Raw genomic sequence first — 18,413 nt, forward strand, 5'->3', positions numbered from 1 at the left:
GTCTGCAGGGAAAGGGCCTGGGGGAATTCTGATGTGAAGTTAACTAAAACCGGTTCTGAAACGCCCACAACTGCCCTTCTCCCCCAGACAGGCTGCAGAATGGCGTCCATGTTTTCCTCCAGCTCATCCCAGCCTGGCGTGGGACAGGGAAGAGAAATGGCTGCAGTGGAGCCAACTCAGGTAGGGATTATCGGGGGGTTGCTGGTGGGCTCCTGCTGGAGGAGAGGGAGAGCAAATACACCGGAGATGGGAAGGTTTGCACAGTCTGGTTTGGAGGTTGGAGCGGGGCAGGAAATGCACAGGGTGGAGAAAGGAGGAGGCCAGGGTGTGGCAAACCTGCTGGGAGTTATTTAATAAGTGCCCTAGATTCTAGGAACAGACCCAGGAGGTTGGGAGGTGGAAATGCCCTAATTTGTGAAGAAAGAAAATAGCCCACCTACATGGAGCTAGTCAAACTGACCAGACTCCCAGTGCTGGAGCCTGAGCTCACTGACCAGCGGCTGCTGTGAGATATGAAGGGGGCACCCATGAGTCAGGCTTATTGGAGCTGCCTCTCCCTTCATATCCCGCTCCTCACAATGGGGAGGTTATTGGGCTTCCTACCAGGGAGCTCTCCCTGGACCCTGCTAGGGGCTCCATCTCCTGTATCAGTCGGTGGCCAGTAGGTGTGTGATGGATCTGCTGGGAGAGACAAGGGGCTCTCTCTTCGTCCCCTCACCCTGGTATTTGCTGGATACTCTGAGCGGGGTGGGGGTGGGACTCTGTTGAGTGGGATCCACCCAGAGCTTCCATTTGATTCACTCCTCTCTGCCACAAATAGTGGGGCTGTGAGTGGGGAAAGAGGTCCTGAGTGTTGGACTCTTGCTCTTTCAGGGGCCGGTGACCTTCGAGGAGGTGGCTGTGCATTTCACCAGGGAAGAGTGGGCTCTGCTGGACCCCACTCAGAGAGCCCTCTACTGGGATGTCATGCAGGAGAGCTATGAGACTGTGACCTCGCTGGGTAAGGGTTCCTGTCCCCTCGGTTCTTGGAAGGGGAAATGAAGAGATAAAGTTCACACCAGCCCTCCAATGCCACCTCTACTCTGTCCTGTTTCAGCATCACCCCAATATGCCAGTGACACACACACACACTACCAGAGAGCCTCCCCTGCTGCAGAACACTTTGGGAACAGAGCACAGGAGCCGTATCACACAGTGTCAAATAGCTCCTGTTTGCTCAAGTGAAACTGGGGGTTAGGTCTGGCATAAATGTTCCATACCCCTAATCATTTTTGTTTCCCTTTTCTGAACCTTTTCCAATTCCAATATATCTTTTTTTGAGATGGGGCGACAACATCTGCATGCAGTATTCAAAATGTGGGTCTATCATGGATTTATTTGCTGTTTTTACAAATATGATATATGATATATTCTGTCATATCTATCCCTTTCTTAATTATTTCCAACATTGCTTGCATCATATTTTGCAATATATTCCAAATAAGGAAATTAACGTGCAACGTATGTGTCATTGTTTGTGGTTTTAAGCTTTAAAACGCTTGTGTGATTTTTAACTCAGGGGGTCAGTATTCCAATAGCTGTCTCCCCCTGCACACTTTTAACTAAGAGAAGAGCCTCAGGCTGAGCTGATTCAAAATCAATCATGTGGTCGTTTTCCACAACAGCTTCAAGAGGTCCCTGTGATGGAATGTAAATGTCTTCTTCACACCTTCCCCCTACAGGAGAATGGCTGTTTGACCAGCTGTTTGCCTTGCTGTCTCTGAGGAACTGCTCTGTGGGTGTTCCCCAGAATTGTAACATTTTCAGTAATATCATACTGTAAAATCTCATAACTTTACATACAGTGTTACTACACATTTTAACAGGAGGATAATATTCAGTAGATTATGCGTTTTTAAATGATACCTCACAAGCCATACTGCGTACAAAATTGATCATAATTTTCTAGAAGAGAGAACACAGGGGTATAGACTGACACAGTGTCTGTGGGTGTGTTCCCAGCAGATATGTGGGTATTTCAATCCCTCATAAGCACAGTGTTTGGCATCTTCAAGGACCTGGGGAACTGGTCCTGGGAATTCACTGGTTTACCAGGTGTGACACTGTATGGAATTGTGAGACACTTTGATATTAATAATAAAATAATAATATAATCTGATAAAATTGCAATGAATCGTGCTAGATATGCCATGTAAGGTATCAGTGAAAATGTTATGATTTGCCAAGTATGATAATTTTGTTTCAATGTTTGTATCACCTTTGTATTGTGAGTTATAGATATGTAGGGTATATCTGTATTTCCAGATTTGTGCAGTGTTTCTGGGTGACATCCCCAGACATATTGGCATCAACACTGCCTAGCCTGTTTGATGGCCCATTCAGGGTCATCATCTGTACAATGAGCCCATGGAAAGGATCAAGGGGATACACCTATTGAGTCAGCAAGACATGCCGGGGTATGCCTGTCTACTGAGAACTCCAAGGCTTTTCCATGCCATGTGCTGTGAATCTTGTGTTTGGGACACAGGAAGTACAGGCCACATGGCAAAAGGAATGTAAAGGGCAGCTGCATCATCTCCATTTTGTCTTCAATCCCCCTTCCTGCCTCTGGAGCAACTTCTCTACAAACTGAACCCTGGAACAAAGGACTGAATGACCCATCCAAGCTGTGGATGTGTTCCAGGCAGACTTTCAATCCAGCAACTCACCAATACTGCTAAGAACCTGATACATTCCAAAATGGATATATCTGACTGCTTTCCCATTTAACTTCTTTCTGTCTTTCTTTCGTTTAAACCTTTAGTTTAGATGCTAAAGGATTGTCTGGAAGGATGGAATTTTGGGTAATATCCAAACCTATACTGACCTGGTGATGTGGCTGACCCTTTGGGGTCAGAGGAACACTTTGTTTATGTGAGCAGAGTTTTTAAATAACCTCTCACTGTACTGGACCTCGCTGCTGATTAGGAGTCAGAGAACTGGGATGGAATAAAGGGGGCTGTGTGATTTCTCTTTTCAGCTTCTCGATAACCCCTGGGGTGGGGGGATCAGAAGCACAGTTGGTGACTGGTCGGTGAGTTTAACTTCAGTGTTAACTAGCAGTTCTGGGAGCATCTGCTCTGTCTTTTTCAGCCTGCCCTGATCTTGGCATTTTCAGTGAGAACTGCCCCTGCCGCACCAGGTCACACTAAGCACTGAAGTTAAATGAATAGAATGTTTTTTTATGACCAAGTCTTATGAAATCAACTGAACTCCTTTGTTTTCTTTCATCTGAGCAGGGTTTCTAGTTTTCCAATGTGTTGTGATCTCCCATCTGGAACAAGGGGAAGAGCCATGGGTCCCAGACCTCCAGGGTTCAGAGGAAAGAGAGATCCTGAGAGGTGCCTGCACAGGTGAGGAAACATTAAACCACCTCGGAATCTGTAAGTGCCTGAAGGAAACATCTGGGATGCCCAACAAAGCCCTTGGGGAGGTCTGTCAGTTCATTATTATCCCTAGCAAGGGTCGTATCCTCAGGGTAAATATAGTTCATGGCTTCCTATAGATCCTAGCAGACACCAGGCAGTAGCTTCCTCCCTTCCCCCTGGGGATTTGGATGGGATGTGAAGGCTGAATTCATCCCCCTCCTCTCTCCTATATGCGGGAAGACTTTGGGGGAGTTCAGCTCCTGATTTTTATTTGACCTGTCTGTCTTCAGCACTTGTTTTTGTTTGGTCTTCTCCTTTCCATCCCTGTTTGAGGTTTCTGTCTCTGTCATAGCAGGTGATGCAATGGCATGTGAGAAAGAGGAGCAGAATTCTCAGCCTGAAAATGTCGAGCCAGTGGGTAAAAACAGAGCATTATCTCAAAGATCGAAAAGGAATGTGTCCAGGAGTCATGAGCAGGGAAACTCCTGGGAGATTCAGCACAGACCAAAAACAGATCAAAGAAACCAGCCAGGGAAGAAAGTGGATAAATTTATTTCCTGTTGGGGAACTCAGAAGGTCCTCATGGAAACCACAACACAGCAGGATATCCTCAGGCGAAAGAGAAAAAATACATGCAGTGAGTGTGGAAAAACCTTCTCTCACAGCTCAGCCCTTTCTGTACATCAGAGAATCCACATAAGGGACAAGCCCTATGAATGCACTGAGTGTGGGAAAACCTTCAATCGCAGTTCGCACCTTATTAGGCATCAAACAATCCACGAGGAGAGAGGCCCTACGAATGCCGTGAGTGTGGGAAATGCTTCACTAGCAGCTCAAACCTTAAATTTAATTTACCCTGGTTCCTCAACTGTTGCTACAGTTCTAGTACCCATCAGTCCAAAGACTGAGAGAAATGGAGAGTTCCAACCATTGTCCTTTTAGTATCTTATTGTTCCCCTCTCTGTTTTTTGTGCTGCCCTTTCTAGTCTATCATTTTCTGCCTTTGTTTAGTTGGTAACAGTTGGTTTCCATCACTCATGTTTGTTTGTTTAAATCTCTATCCGTTGTTAAATAAATTTTTTGCTTGTTCGATAACTGTACTCAGGTGCTGTGTGAGATACAGTAGCAATGGTCCACAGTAAAACTAGTAACCTGGGATACTTGAGGAAAAGAGGATCTGGGATTTCACCGAGTATCTGGTGATCCGGGCTGGACCCCAGAGGGGGACACATTGAAGGAACTCAGGGGTTAAGGTGGCTGCTGTAGCTCAGAGGAGGGTCCTTGAGTTCCAGCAGGCTGGTGAGTTTGGTCACTAACATCCAGCTGCCAAATGCAAAACTCCCTCTTTCTTGTGGCAGGTGGCAACAAGGAGACTCACAGCCCTCAGCACCCTGAGAAGGGTCACAATGTGTCTCTATGTTGATCCACCTGTCAAATTCACACAGGGAAAGCTCCCAATAGCACAGAACTCTGCCCTATGAAATCATGGAACATGTGCTCTTTGCTCTGTGAAAGCATGTAAAGAACCCAAGCGCTGGAGGACAGGGTTTGGGTCCAGAGTGACCTAGACAAATTGGAGGATTGGGCCAAAAGAAATCTGAGGAGGTTCAACAAGGAGAAGTGCAGAGTCCTGCACTTAGGACGAAAGAATCCTACGCACTGCCACAGCCTGGGGACTGACGGAGTGAGGGGGGTTTGATAGCAGCCTTCAAATACCTGAAAGAGCAGCATTGTGGGCTTTCTCCTTGCCACTTTTGCTGGGCTGGGCAGGCGTCCTGGAGGCCTTTCTAGAAGAGCATTGGGAACTGAGTTAGAAAAACCAATGTGAAAACCGGAACCTCAGGTTTAGATTCATTTATTTATAATATTAAATCTTCAATTCTAGTGTCACAGTCAATACAATTGCTTCAGCCTGATAGTTGCCCAAAGGGAAACTTAACGTCTCTCCAAGGGGAGAAAGCACTTTTCAGAGTCCAAGAGAGACAAGGCGGGTGAGGGTAGGAGCTTGCAGAGGACCAACCTCTGTTGGTGAAAGAGACAAGCTGTGGAGCTAACCCAGCACCCTTCTTCAGTTCTGTGGAGCCTGGAAGGTCGTCTCTTCCATAACCAGCAGTTAGAACATAAGAACAGCCACACTGAGTCAGACCAGTTCATCTAGCCCACTCTCCCAAAAGGGGCCAATGCCCGGCGCCCCAGGGGACCCCTGGGACCAACATGGATACAACACCACCACAAACAAGGTTAAAAGTCAATGCACATGGGAGAAGCATCTTGTGTTTCATTCCTTATGTGCTAGTCCCATCATGTGGCCATTTCCTTTTCTTCCTTTCTGTTAAAAGCTTTGGTGTTTTGCACAGAAACATTATTTCTCCAGGAGAGACCCAGGAGTGGGGGCTGCATTCCTGTGCCAAACAGTCACTGGAAGGGGGCAGACAAAGGCCTTTAGGACGAGGCATCTGTCACTGTCAAAAGATCATCTCCCTCCTGCAGGTCACTGGCAGCCTGAATTTGTTCCTTATCCTCCCAGAGTCTGGGGGCTGGAATCAGCACTACCCAGCCCCTCCGTATGTAGCAGGAACAAACACAAACCTGGTCTTTAAAACAAGCTGTCCCCTTCCTTCTCAGGGAAGATTTTTCTGTGATTGAAGTTGAGCTTCAGTTCCCCTTTCCTAGGGGCGGGGCGGGTGTGGGGCCAGCTCCCAGTGAGATCTGTTTTCACCATTGCCCCCTTTCAGTCACTCTGGGATCCTAACTCTGCTCCCAGCTGTCAGGCAGCTTGCTGCTCACGAATGCTCACTAACTCTGTGGTCATGTGTCACTCCCTCTGCCAGCACACACAGGCTGCAGGAAAGCTACTCCTGCCAGATGCATTGGTGGTATAGTGGTGTGTGTAGGTGTTTTCCAAGCAATTCATCTGGGTTTGATTCCCAGCCAATGCAATAATGGCTTTTCTCTTCTGTTGTTTCCTCATCTGGAAGTGGTTTAATTTCAGTCACATTGTGTTACAATCACATTATCTATAGAATGAAACAATAAATGTGTCGAAGTCCAGCAGGTCATACAGGATGGAGGCACACAAGGGGCTGGAATGTGTCATCTGAGAAAGACAGAACACTTGGAAACCTGCATCTCCCATCCCCTGGCCTTGCGTGTTATGATTCCAGCTGCGTGAGCTGTTTGTAGGATGTTCCGGCACGATGGGGAAATGAAGTTTTGAGTCAGTTTTTGCTCCTGCAGCTTCCTTTGCTGTTATAATGATAATGACATGAACAACAGGGAGGCAAAATAAACATAACCCCCAAATTGCAATACAGGTAGGGAAAGAGACGATCACGGTTAAGCCAAACACGTCAAAATAAAAATTAATACTAAAAAAGGGGAGAGGGAAGAGATCAGGTATGTGGAGATCCCCTTGATATTTCAATGCACATTGTTAGAATAAAAGTTCAGACTTGATACTGGAAAACCTGCAACTACCTGTCTCTCTGAACATCTGTGATGAGCAAGACGGAGTTGGGACACCTGTTCTGCTTCAATCATTTATTGTCTCTCTGTTCTCTCCTTCTTCTTCCCCCAATTCCTCATCTCCAATGTCTCTGCCTTTCTCCTCTTGCTCCCTCTCCCCTGCCCTTTCCAGGAACTCACAGTCTACAGCATTTAGGACAAGCCAGAGCTCCCATGTTCTGCACATGAGCCTGTGTCAGAGGACATGTGACCCCGGTCAGAACCAGTCACCAGATCAATATGACCCTTTATGAGCGACTTCTCTGCCTACTCTGCAATTTACATCTCCCCTCTTCCCCCCCCCCCCCGCAAACAGGGTGGGGTACAGCTCTGACTGAGAGGCCTAACAGGAGAAATTTCAGCCCAAAGACAAATTTGTGTGAAATGTTGAGAAATGAAGAGCCCCCCAAATCCCCAGAACTCTAGTGTCACCCCCATGGCACCAGCACAGGGAACCCAGTGAGATGGGGTTACAGAATACAAGGGGGGAGGCAGCAGGGAGAGAGGTGACAGGGAGTCTCTCTTTTTCTTTCTCTCGTCACTTTCTGTTCTTCTCTTTCCTTCCAGGAACTGCAGTCACAGCAGGGAGGGGTTTGTCTCCGTGTCTGTCACGGAGGTGGTGGAAGTGATGGATTCTGTGACTTCCTGCAACCTCCGTGACTTCTGCAGTGGCCACAGTGGCTGACTCCAGGGCCACTCAATCAACTGGCTCCAGGGACCACCCAAGCAGCGGCCAATGCGGCTGGCCGTGGGGACCACTTGACCAGTGGTCCCGAGGGCAGCAGGAGCAGCCACAGCTTGGTGGCCTCTGGCAGCACTTCTGGGGTGGCCAGAGCAGCAGCTGGCCCCCTGGGGCTCCCCCCTGCCCCAGCAGCAGCTGGAGTGGCAGCGACTCTCAGGGCTTCTCCCCTGGTAGCTGGTGCTCATTATCCATCAAATAAATCAAAACACTTCCCCCTGCAAGTGGATTTAGCCCGGGACCCTCAGAGTCAGCAGCTGTTACGCCCCCACTGAGCTCTCTGGTCAGGTGTCCTAGTGCCGGGAGCCTCCGATGTAGATCCTAAAATAGCGTTTTTGCACCAGGGGCGGCTGAAATTTTGGACCAGACATTGTAGCTCCTCTGTTATTTTACTGAATTGCTTCAAAACAGGTAGAAAGTCTCCTAAGTGCCAGGCTCTCTGCCATGGAAACAGCTGCCCCTGCTCTCCAGGAGTCTGTGCGTTTCACCCAGCAACGTACAAACCTGCTCCGCACTGAAGGGGAGTCAGACAGTGACGGTAACGCAAATCTTCTGACTATTAACCCAGGTCCCTTTCTTTAACCCAGGACATGCCAGTCACCTGTTAGCCATGGTGTTATCTTCACCTTAAAATACCTCTCAGGACATTGAACAGAGGAAGTGAAACCCCCTCCCCCGAATGGCTCCCTGTTGAGGCGTTGTACCGGACCTGCCCCTGGAGACTGTCTGGTTTTATACTCTTAGAGCTTTTTCTCTTCAAACCCCTTATCCCAATCTCTGGGCCAACCTCCGCATTTCAGAGTTTAGAATTTACTCTCATCACCCTCCTATGGCACTTTCCATGTGAATTGGGCAAAGCAAGTGGGGGAAGCTCCGTGGCTAATGAAAACGAACGCTCTGGGTGAGGCCTGAACTCACACCCACAGCTGTATTTCCCCCTGCATGAGCCACTATAGGTGCTTCTTAGACAAACTTGGGCTGTCGGTGGTTATGTGTGTCTGTGCTTCACCACTTTGGCTGCTCTGTGAAAAGCTGATGGTTCAAACAGAAGCTGGTGGGTTTTTGTTTTGTTTTAAGCAATTAGAGTCTAGTACATTTTAACAGGCAGAAAATGTCCTATTCTGGTCTAGCCCCATTTGACTCCTTCTGTCCATCTTCTTCCTTCGCCCTCAGTGTCTTTCCTTCCCCACTGGGGACATGCAGAGATGAACCCCAGTCAGTCTGTGTCACAGAGAGTCTGTATCTCCTAAGGAATGTGAGTGAAGGATTCCAGCTGAATTAACGCCGCTCACCTGGGTTAGAAACATTTCTTTCTTTCGAGCACATAGTGGGAAATGGGACATTAATTCAGACCCAGGAGGCAAGGCAGAGGCTTCATGACCTTGATCTCCATGAAGGGAGAGAGGATCCCCAGGAAGGAACAGGAGCTTCCTTTAGACTCAAGCTGGATCTCCTGGAAGTTGGAAAAGACCCTTGGTCACTGAGGATCTCATGGGATCGTGCTGCTCCAGAGGCTCGAGAGTCCTAGGTGCGGGGAGGGTGTCACTGCACAGCCTGAAACGGAAGGGAGGACCCTGGAAGGGACGGGGAGGAACAGAAAATGGAGAGGAATGAAACAGAATAAACGCCTCTTCTCTCTCCCCTCCCCGACCCAGCAAGAAATGTTATCAGTGGGGAAACTCCCCACCATGAACGGCAGAGACCACAGAGACATTTGCCTCATGCTGAGAAGTAAGGTGTCCAGACACCAAGTGTGAAAAATCAGAGACTTTCACCAGAGGCATTGGTGGTATAGTGGTGAGCATAGCTGCCTTCCAAGCAGTTGACCTGGGTTTGATTCACAACCAATGCAAAGATATGATGGTTCCTCCACTGGGAATTGGTTTAATTTCAGTCACATTGTATCAGTTTATCAATAGAATGAGAGAATCAGTGTCCCAAATCCCAACAGGTCATTAAACACCCAGTGGAGGAAGAAAGGGGTGGGACTATATAATGAGCAGTTGGAGTCATCCTGTTATTACTATGCTTGGTTCATTTTTTCCTTTACTTCCCTCTCCCTTTTAGACTCAGAGCCTTTAAGGTCAGAAGGGACCAGTGTGATCATCTAGTCTGACCTGCTGCACCTTGCAGGCCAAAAGACCCCACCCACCCACTCCTGGAATAGACCCGGGAGGGGAGGCAGCTCTGTGCACTGCCCCTACCCCAGGCAGCACATGGAGGCCCTCTGCTCCCCTCCCCCCACAACGGGTGTGCAGAGATGTGCCAGCAGCACTAAGGTGGCTCCCTGCCCACTCTACATCCGCCCCTCCGTGCCGCTCCCAGAAGTGGCTGGCATGTCCCAGCATCCCCTGGGGTGGGGGGAGTGTCTCCACGTGCTGCCCCTGCCCCGAGCACCAACTCTGCAGCTCCCATTGGCCAGGAACTGTAGCCAATGGGAGCTCTGGGGGCAGCGCCTGCAGACAGCAGCACATGGAGATCCCCTGGCCCCACTCATCTAGGAGCTGCTGCCAGAGGGTTGTGTGTACCGGTCACTTTGGGAGCTGCACCACCCACCCACCCCCAGCGCAGAGCCCACACCCAAATTTCCTCCCAGTGCTTTGCTTGTCGTCCTTTCACCAGAACCATCCTTCTTCTCCTGGGCTGCAAGTAGCCACCCCTAGGAAGACAAGAGGCAGGCACAGGATTCTGCCAGGTAAGTGTCTCCCAGCACCGCGATGGACGGTGCGATGAAGGTAAGTCTTCCTGAGGCACAATGAACTGCAACGCAGCGAACCACTGGCCAGACGGTCGGGGCGAAGGGCGTTCACTGGAGGTACAAGCTTGTGAGTGACTCCTGAGCACAGGGCCCCTTCCCGTTTTAAGGACCTGCTCCTCATGGCCTGCGACTGGAGATGACTTGGCTGCATCTGGTGGGTCACACTCCACCTCAGCCAGTGTCCATGCTCTGGGTGTGTGATCGCTGCCTAATGAGAGTCCCAGACACCTTCTCTATCTAGCAGCTCTTCTGATCTTCCAGCTGTTCAACCAGACCCTTCATCCCACAAGCATGGCAGGAGGGAGCGGGAGGGGGAGGGAGAAAGCCACTTCACAGGCATTCAGAGAGGCAGAGGAGACAAAAATGGGAATGGGGGAAGTATAACAGACCTATTGAGCATAGAAATCACTGCTGCTCCTACAACAGCAGGGACAGGCCACTAGGAGCTGGGAAAAATTAAGCTACTATGTTTCTGCCTGGTTTTGAACCAGGGACCTTTTGCGTGTTAGGCAAATGTGATAACCACTACACTACAGAAACTCTGTTACAAGGCTCTGCCCTTCCCTTCATAAGAACAGAAAAATGGCCAGACTGGGTCAGACCAAAGGTCCATCCAACCTCATATCCTATCAGTCAACAGTGGCCAATGCCAGGTGCCCCAGAGGGAGTGAACCTAACAGGTAATGATCAAGTGATCTCTCTCCTGCCATCCATCTCCACCCTCTGACAAACAGAGGCTAGGGATACCATTCCTTACCCAGGCTGCCTAATAGCCATTAATGGACTTCACCTCCATTAATTTATCTGCAAAAATAAGAGGAGTACTTGTGGCCCCTTAGAGACTAACAAACTTATTTGAGCATAAGCTTTCATGGGCTAAAATCCACTTAATCAGATGCATACAGTGGAAAATACAGCAGGAAGATATATATATATATACACAGAGAACATGAAAAAAATGGGTGTTGCCATCCACACTATAATGAGAGTGAGCAGTTAAGGTGAGCTATTATCAGCAGGAGAAAAAAACCTGTAGTGATAATCAGGATGGCCCATTTCCAACAGTTGACAAGAAGGTGTGAGTAACAGTAGGGGGACAAATAAACATGGGGAAATAGTTTTACTTTGTGTAATGACCCACCCACTCCCAGTCTTTATTCAAGCCTAATTTAGTGGTGTCCAGTTTGCAAATTAATTCCAATTCAGCATCTCTCGTGGGAGTCTGTTGTTGAAGGTTTTTTGTTGTAATATTGAGACTTTTAGGTCTGTAATCGAGTGACCAGGGAGATTGAAGTGTTCTCTGGCTGTGTTTGAATGTTATAATTCTTGATGTCTGATTTGTGTCCATTTATTCTTTTATGTAGAGACTCTCTGGTTTGGCCAATGTACATGGCAGAGGGGCATTGCTGGCACATGATGGCACATATCACATTGGTAGATATGCAGGTGAATGAGCCCCTGATGGCATGGCTGATGTGATTAGGTCCTATGATGGTGTCCCCTGAACAGATATGGGGATAGAGTTGGCAATGGGCTTTGTTGCAGGATAGGTTCCTGGGTTAGTGTTTTGTTGTGTGGTTGCTGGTAAGTATTTGCTTCAGGTTGGGTGGCTGTCAGTAAGCAAGGACTGACCTGGCTCCCAAGATCTGTGAGCGTGAGGATTGTCCTTCAGGATGGGTTGTAGATCCTTGATGATGCACTGGAGAGGTTTTAGTTGGGGGCTGAAGGTGACGGCTAGTGGGGTCCTGTTACTTTCTTTGTTGGGCCTGTCCTGTAGTAGGTGACTTCTGGGTACTCTTCTGGCTCTGTCAATCTGCTTCTTCACTTCAGCAGGTGGGTAATGTAGTTGTAAGAACGCTCGATAGAGATCTTGTAGGTGTTTGTCTCTGTCTGAGGGGTTGGAGCAAATGCGGTTGTATCTTAGAGCTTGGCTGTAGACAATGGATTGTGTGATGTGGTCTGGGTGAAAGCTGGAGACATGTAGGTAAGTACAGCGTTCAGTATGTTTCCGGTATAGGGTGGTGTTTATGTGACCATCGATTAGCACAGTAGTGTCCAGGAAGTGGATCTCTTGTGTGGATTGGTCCAGGCAGAGGTTGTAGGTGGGATGGAAATTGTTGAAATCATGGTGGAATTCCTCAAGGGTTTTCTTTTCCATGGGACCAGATGATGAAGATGTCATCAGTGTAGCACAAGTAGAGTAGGGGCATTAGGGGATGAGAGCTGAGGAAGCGTTGTTCTAAGTCAGCCATAAAAATGTTGGCATACTGTGGGGCCATGTGAGTACCCATAGCAGTGCCGCTGACTTGAAGGTAAACATTGTCCCCAAATGTGAAATAGTTATGGGTGAGGACAAAGTCACAAAGTTCAGCTGTGACATTATCGGGGATACTGTTCCTGACGGCTTGAAGTCCATCTTTGTGTGGAATGATGATGGAGCGTCTACATAGCCAGACAATCCTGCTGTCAGGGTGCCAATGCCTGAGATGATGGGGCATCCAGGATTTCCAGGTTTATGGATCTTGGGTAGCAGATAGAATAATCCTGGTTGGGGTTCTAGGCTGTCTTATTGCCAAGGGACGGAGAAACTCAGCCAGCCGCAGGGGGTGCATAACACCGCCCTAGTGTGGGGGTGACAGCGCCTCCAAGATCCTGACACCCCTATTGGTTCCACTGCTGGTTGTTTTCCTTTTCCGGTGGGACTTTGGGCAAGTTGCTCCCCCCTCTAGGGCTCCGTCCCCAGCAGGCAAATGGGGATTTAATACCTTCCCGCTACTGGAAAGTGCTGGGAGAATCCCCCAGCCAAAGCTGCTCTGACAGCGCTAAGCAGCATCTGACCATTCAAGGTCAGAGCGCACTGCCCAGGAGGAGGAGTGTTTGTCTCTGGGGTTTCACTTCAGCCCAGTCTAGAGAGAGGGGCCCAGCCATGGGGTTTGGCTCAAGAAGACCAAGTCTCCAATTCGTTAAGGGCGTTTTGAATTCCAGTCCTGAGCTCCAAAGTGCTTGGTGTCGTTTGCACATTTTAGAAGCATGATCTCCACTCCATTTTCCAAATCATTCATGAAACTATTGAATAGTACTGGACCCCGGACTGATCCCTGCCGGACCCACAAGGTGCCCCCTCTCTGTTGGGCAGCCAACCATGGAGAAGGGCCCTTGGAGTCTGGGCTTTCAACCAGCTCTGCACCCACGTGACACTGATTGCATCTAGACCGCATTTCCCTCGTTTGCTTGTGAAAATGTCCTGCGGGACTGTGTCAAAAGCCTTAGTATTCCCAAGATAGATCCCATCTACTGTTTACCCACCTCCACTAGGCCCGGAACCCTGCCAAAGAAGGAAAGAGGATTGGTTTGGGATGATTTGTTCTTGACAAATCCATGCTCCCTTTTCCTAAGAACCAAATTCTCCTGTAGGTGCTGCTGACAAACTGTTTAAGAATGTATTGCAGTATCTCTCCAGCTATGGAAGTGAGGCTAGCTAGTCTGTAAGTCCCAGGGGTCTCTTTGTTCCCCTTTGAAAGATAGGTCCTGTCTTGTTCATGGGTGGGAAGATGTTCTTTTTCAGGGATCTCAGATGAGAAGTGGGGCACAACACCTGGTTTGTTAAGGCCACAAAAATGGAGGCAGGTGCCTCTTCTCTCCTGCTGGCAAAGAACCCCAGGTACCTAAAAGACAGGGACTCACACCCCTGAATGGGCTTTAGAAAAGGCAGTGGTTAAAAAGTTTGGCCCCGACCATTTCTTGTTTCCACAGACTAGACATTTTAGCAAACTTTAGAATTCCTTTGTGCTAAAACACCATGAAACTCCCCTTTCTCCTTCACAGAGGGTTTATCGCCCCTTATCTCACTCAGGCTCACGAGTGCCCAGAGTTTGAGAACTGTCCCTGTTCCCATTGCGCAGATGGGGAGGAGCCTGAGGTATAGAGAAGGGAAGTGACCTGTCACCAGATGGATCAGACTGAACAGGTTTCAGACCTTGAGGAGGCTCTTACCTTCTAAACAGGGACGGCTGTTTTCTAGTAAAATCATTGAAAGGGAAGGAGGAAACTCGAAAGAGGTTCCTCCTGGCGCTCACATCCGTGAGCCCGAATACTCCCTCAGTCCTCAAAGAGAGACCTGGAGAAGGAGACTTGCTGCAGCAAAGCCACAGGGGGTCTCTGAGGTTTCCCTGGCCCCTCGCCCCTGTCCTGCCTGGCTGATGTCAGCATCTCTCTGTGAGGTCACCACCTCCCCACCACCTTGGACCAATAGTCTGAGGTCCTGCAAAAGGCCTTTGTGATGTCACTGCCACACCCCTCCCTTGCTGGGCTAATGTCCTGCCCCTGGCCAGGCACTTTGGAGGTTTGAGCTACTCCCTGGGGATCACCCCACTCAAGGAGCGTTCGTTCTAGGCAGCAAGCCGGCTAGACAGGGAAACATCAGAGGCTCCTCCCAATGCTACACTCAGTTTTTCAGAAATTAGTTGGCTTTATGGCCAAAAGAGACCATTAGAGCATCTAATCTGACCCCCCTGCATATCACAGGCCTCCTGTAGAACACAATAGCTACTTTTGGGGCAAACACATTCCAGAAAGGCATCTTGTCTTCATTAAATGACATCAGGAGATGGAGAATCCATCACTTTCCTTGGTAGCTTGTTCCTGTGGTGAATCATCCTCGCTGTTGAATATTTGTGCCTTAGTTGTAATATGAATTTGTCTCTTTTCACCTTCCAGCCATGGGGTCTTGTTAGGCCTTTCTCTGCTCGGTTCAAGAGCCCTTTAATACCCAATCCTTTCTCTCCATTAAGGCACTTGAACACTTCAGTGAAGTCACCTTTCAATCTTCTTTTGATCAGCTAAACAGGTTGAGCTCTTTCAATAGCTCACTACAAGGCATTTTTCTCCAGCCCTCAGAACATTTGGTGGCTCTTTGCTGCCCCAGCTCCAATTTCACAACATCTTTTTCAAATGAGGACACCAAAACTGGAGGCTATTCCAGTATCAGTCTCACTGATGCCGTGTCGCCTCCTGTGATGTTATTGACATAATTTGTAACCGTATAGATCACCGTTGCGACCGCTGTTCTATTTGTAGTCAATATTGTAGAAAGGTTGTCGCGTAAGGGGTCTATGGAGAGGTTCTGATTGGCTGATTATAATTATGCTATTTCTAGATGTGTATCATTTTTATAGTTGACATTATGAATTCCTGCCCATTTCCCCACTGGCTGGAGCATGGCTAGAGTATGTCTGTGGTTAATGATGTTGCTGTAGATTGTTCGTTTCCTGCCTTGGCAATTCAGACAGTCCCTTTTCCCAACATATCTCCAGCACATCATTAGTTCCAATAACAGGGGCAGCTTTTCTCTGGGGCACTGAGATTTTTTGGGGAGTTGGTGGCTCCTTTCTTTCCTCACCCTGGAGTAAACTCAGCTTTTTATTCCATGGTTCATGTTTTATGGAATAACAACATCAGCATGAAGAAAGAGGAGAGGGAATATCTCACTGCCAGGGCTGAAGGTGGCCATGTCCCCTCTGTTTGACCGTTGCCATTGCAGGAGAGAAGGTGTCAATACAATTGAATGCCCTGGCTCAGACAAGAGACACAGGGAGGTTTTGCTGTTCATGGATCCATGCAAAGGAAATTGTGTCAATGTGTGAAACTGAGAAGGGAGATGAAGCGGCCACAGGGTGGCACAATGCCCTAAGCTAAGGCAGGAGGGTGAAGGAATCAGGCTGAGGAATGACTGAAGTAGACTTATGTGGGATTGAAATGACATTTGTTTCTGTCAGGCAGTGAGAAATTGACATTAATTCAGATGCAGGGTTGAGGCTTCTTTAGCTCCTTGTAAAACTTGAACTTGATTTCCCAGAAGGGAGAAAGGGAAAGTCTGGGGCTGCCTTGAGTCCCTGGCTGGGGTCTCCTGGGCAGTGGAAAACATCCCTTGTTTGGCCCTGCCAAGGGGATCGTGCAGAGCTGAGACGTCCCTCGGCTTGGATCAAAGGGGGAGTTGGATGGAATTTATCACACAACCCTCCCTGCTCCCCAGAGCCCCACGGGGAGAAGCTCGAGAAGGGGGAGTCATTCCTCCCCTGCGCTCCCAGAACAGCTGCTAGCAGGGCCGCCCAGAGGCGGGGGCAAGGGGGGAATTTGCCCCAGGCTCTGGGTCTTGCAGGGGCCCCCACAAGCAGGAGCGTAGCTAGGGGGGAGCAGGGGGGGCTGCCGCTCCCCCACTGAGCACATTCCCCCAAAGTGGCGCCTTAGTAGGAATTTGGAATAAGGTGGAAAGATCTGGATTTCTCCCCCCATGCAGAGTGCGGCACTGCTGATTGGCCGCTGGGGCCTGATTGGGCCTCCAGCTCCCATTGGGCCTCCAGCAGCCAGACCCCCCCTTGCACACACACACACACACCCGCTGCCTCAACACGCTGCGGGGGAGGGGCTGTGTGCTGGCACGTGTTTAACTTTGGCTCCAGAGGCAGCCAGCGGCTCGAGCTGCCGGGTGCTAAGAGGAGTCCTGGGGGGCAGTTAGGGAGCAAGGGGAGGGTTGGATGGTTCGGGGGGGGACTTTCTGGGGGCTGGGGCTGTCAGGGAGCAGGGGGGGTTAGATGGGAGGACGTCTGGGCCTCTGTCCAACAGCAAAACACAAGCATAGAAAAGCAGCCGTCAGCGGGAAGTGCTATCAGCTGGCCCAGGCAGCCTGCACAGCCCCCAGCCCGCTTGCCTGAGCTGTATTGTTAATGCATTTTACTTGGAAGATGCAGCCTGAGTGATTTAAAGGCCCCAAACGCGGCTGAAAGAGCTGGGACAGTTGCAAGCTTTCTCTGCTGGGCTTTTCATCGGGGTCACACAATGCAAACCTGCTTGAGGCGCCGCACAAGAGAGGTTTCTTGAGGCCGTCCATGCAGCTCACAGCTTAAGCTCTTCTAAACTTGCGGCCGTGGCACAAAAGGATTTGGGAGCAGTTAACAATTCTGTGTGGTTAAGAGATTTTCATTTCCTGGGCCCTGCTACCCAATGCCACAGGGCCCCACAGGGGAGACTGAGTGAATAGCCCGGCTTGTCCTCTGCAAGCCCTTCCCTGCTTCTTTCCCTTGTGTTTGCAAGGGTCTCATTAACATGCTGCATCCGAACGCCCCTCCCCAGGCCTTCCCTCCAGAGACACAGTCCTGGCTTCTCCTCCTTCCTCACTTTCTCCTTCTCTCCCTCTCTGTGGTTTTTCTCCATGCCCCGTCCCTGGTCTGTGCTCCCTCTCCACCCCATGCACTGTATTGAGCACGTCTCTGCCTCTCTTGTTTATGGGCCCTGAGCTGGGATGGCAGAGGCAGAGCTATTGCTGTGTTCTCTGCTGGGTCTGTTTGGATCAGACTCTAAAATCAAACGCTCCCTTTGCTAGCAGGATCCCTCCGCCTGCTCACAAGGGCTTCTGGCTACACACTAAAGCCAGGTGCTAGGGCAGAAGCAGCTGCCCATGTACCCTCAATGGCAGGAGCTGTGCGTGGTCCCTGCCCCGCCCCACACTTTGGATTACGGGTGTGTCTTGGTGTATATTGGGGTCCTGTCAGGAGCGGGAGTGGTTGGATAGGTGTGGGAGTCCTGGCAGTCTGTCTGGGGCAGGGGTGTGGATAAGGGTCAGGGCAGTCAGGGGACAGGTAGGGTTCTAGGGGCAGTTAGGGACCAGGGTCCCAGGAGGGGGCAGTCAGGGGACAAGGAGTGGGGGTGTTGGGGGTTTTGAAGGGGCAGGAAGTGGGAGGGAGCGGATGTAATTAGTAATTTGATATGTTGGGTGGTGCCTTTTTATGTGTTCGCTTCCTCATGTTAGAACCTGGCTACGCCACTGCCCACGGGAATACAGTATTCTACAGTATTGCAACTTTTTGTCTGGAAGGGGTCCCTGAAATTGCTTTGCCCCAGGCCCCTGAATCCTCTGGGCCCTGGAAGAGAGGCAGTGGCTGGGGGCACAGGAGGGGGCGCCGGGGTTAGGGTGAAGGGGTGCAGGAGGGGGGGCGTGGTTGGTGGCACA

General features: G+C 49.7%; 1 non-coding gene across 1 annotated transcript; it reads right to left on the reverse strand.

Annotated features, from left to right (window-relative positions):
- Positions 1 to 10,875: 10,875 nt before the first annotated feature.
- Positions 10,876 to 10,948, reverse strand: TRNAV-AAC. Its single transcript has one exon. It is a non-coding gene; the product is annotated as a tRNA-Val (tRNA).
- Between the last annotated feature and the right edge of the window lie 7,465 nt (positions 10,949 to 18,413).

This window comes from Mauremys reevesii, linkage group 14 (genome assembly GCF_016161935.1).
Source record: "Mauremys reevesii isolate NIE-2019 linkage group 14, ASM1616193v1, whole genome shotgun sequence".
In the NCBI taxonomy this organism is placed as follows: domain Eukaryota; kingdom Metazoa; phylum Chordata; order Testudines; family Geoemydidae; genus Mauremys; species Mauremys reevesii.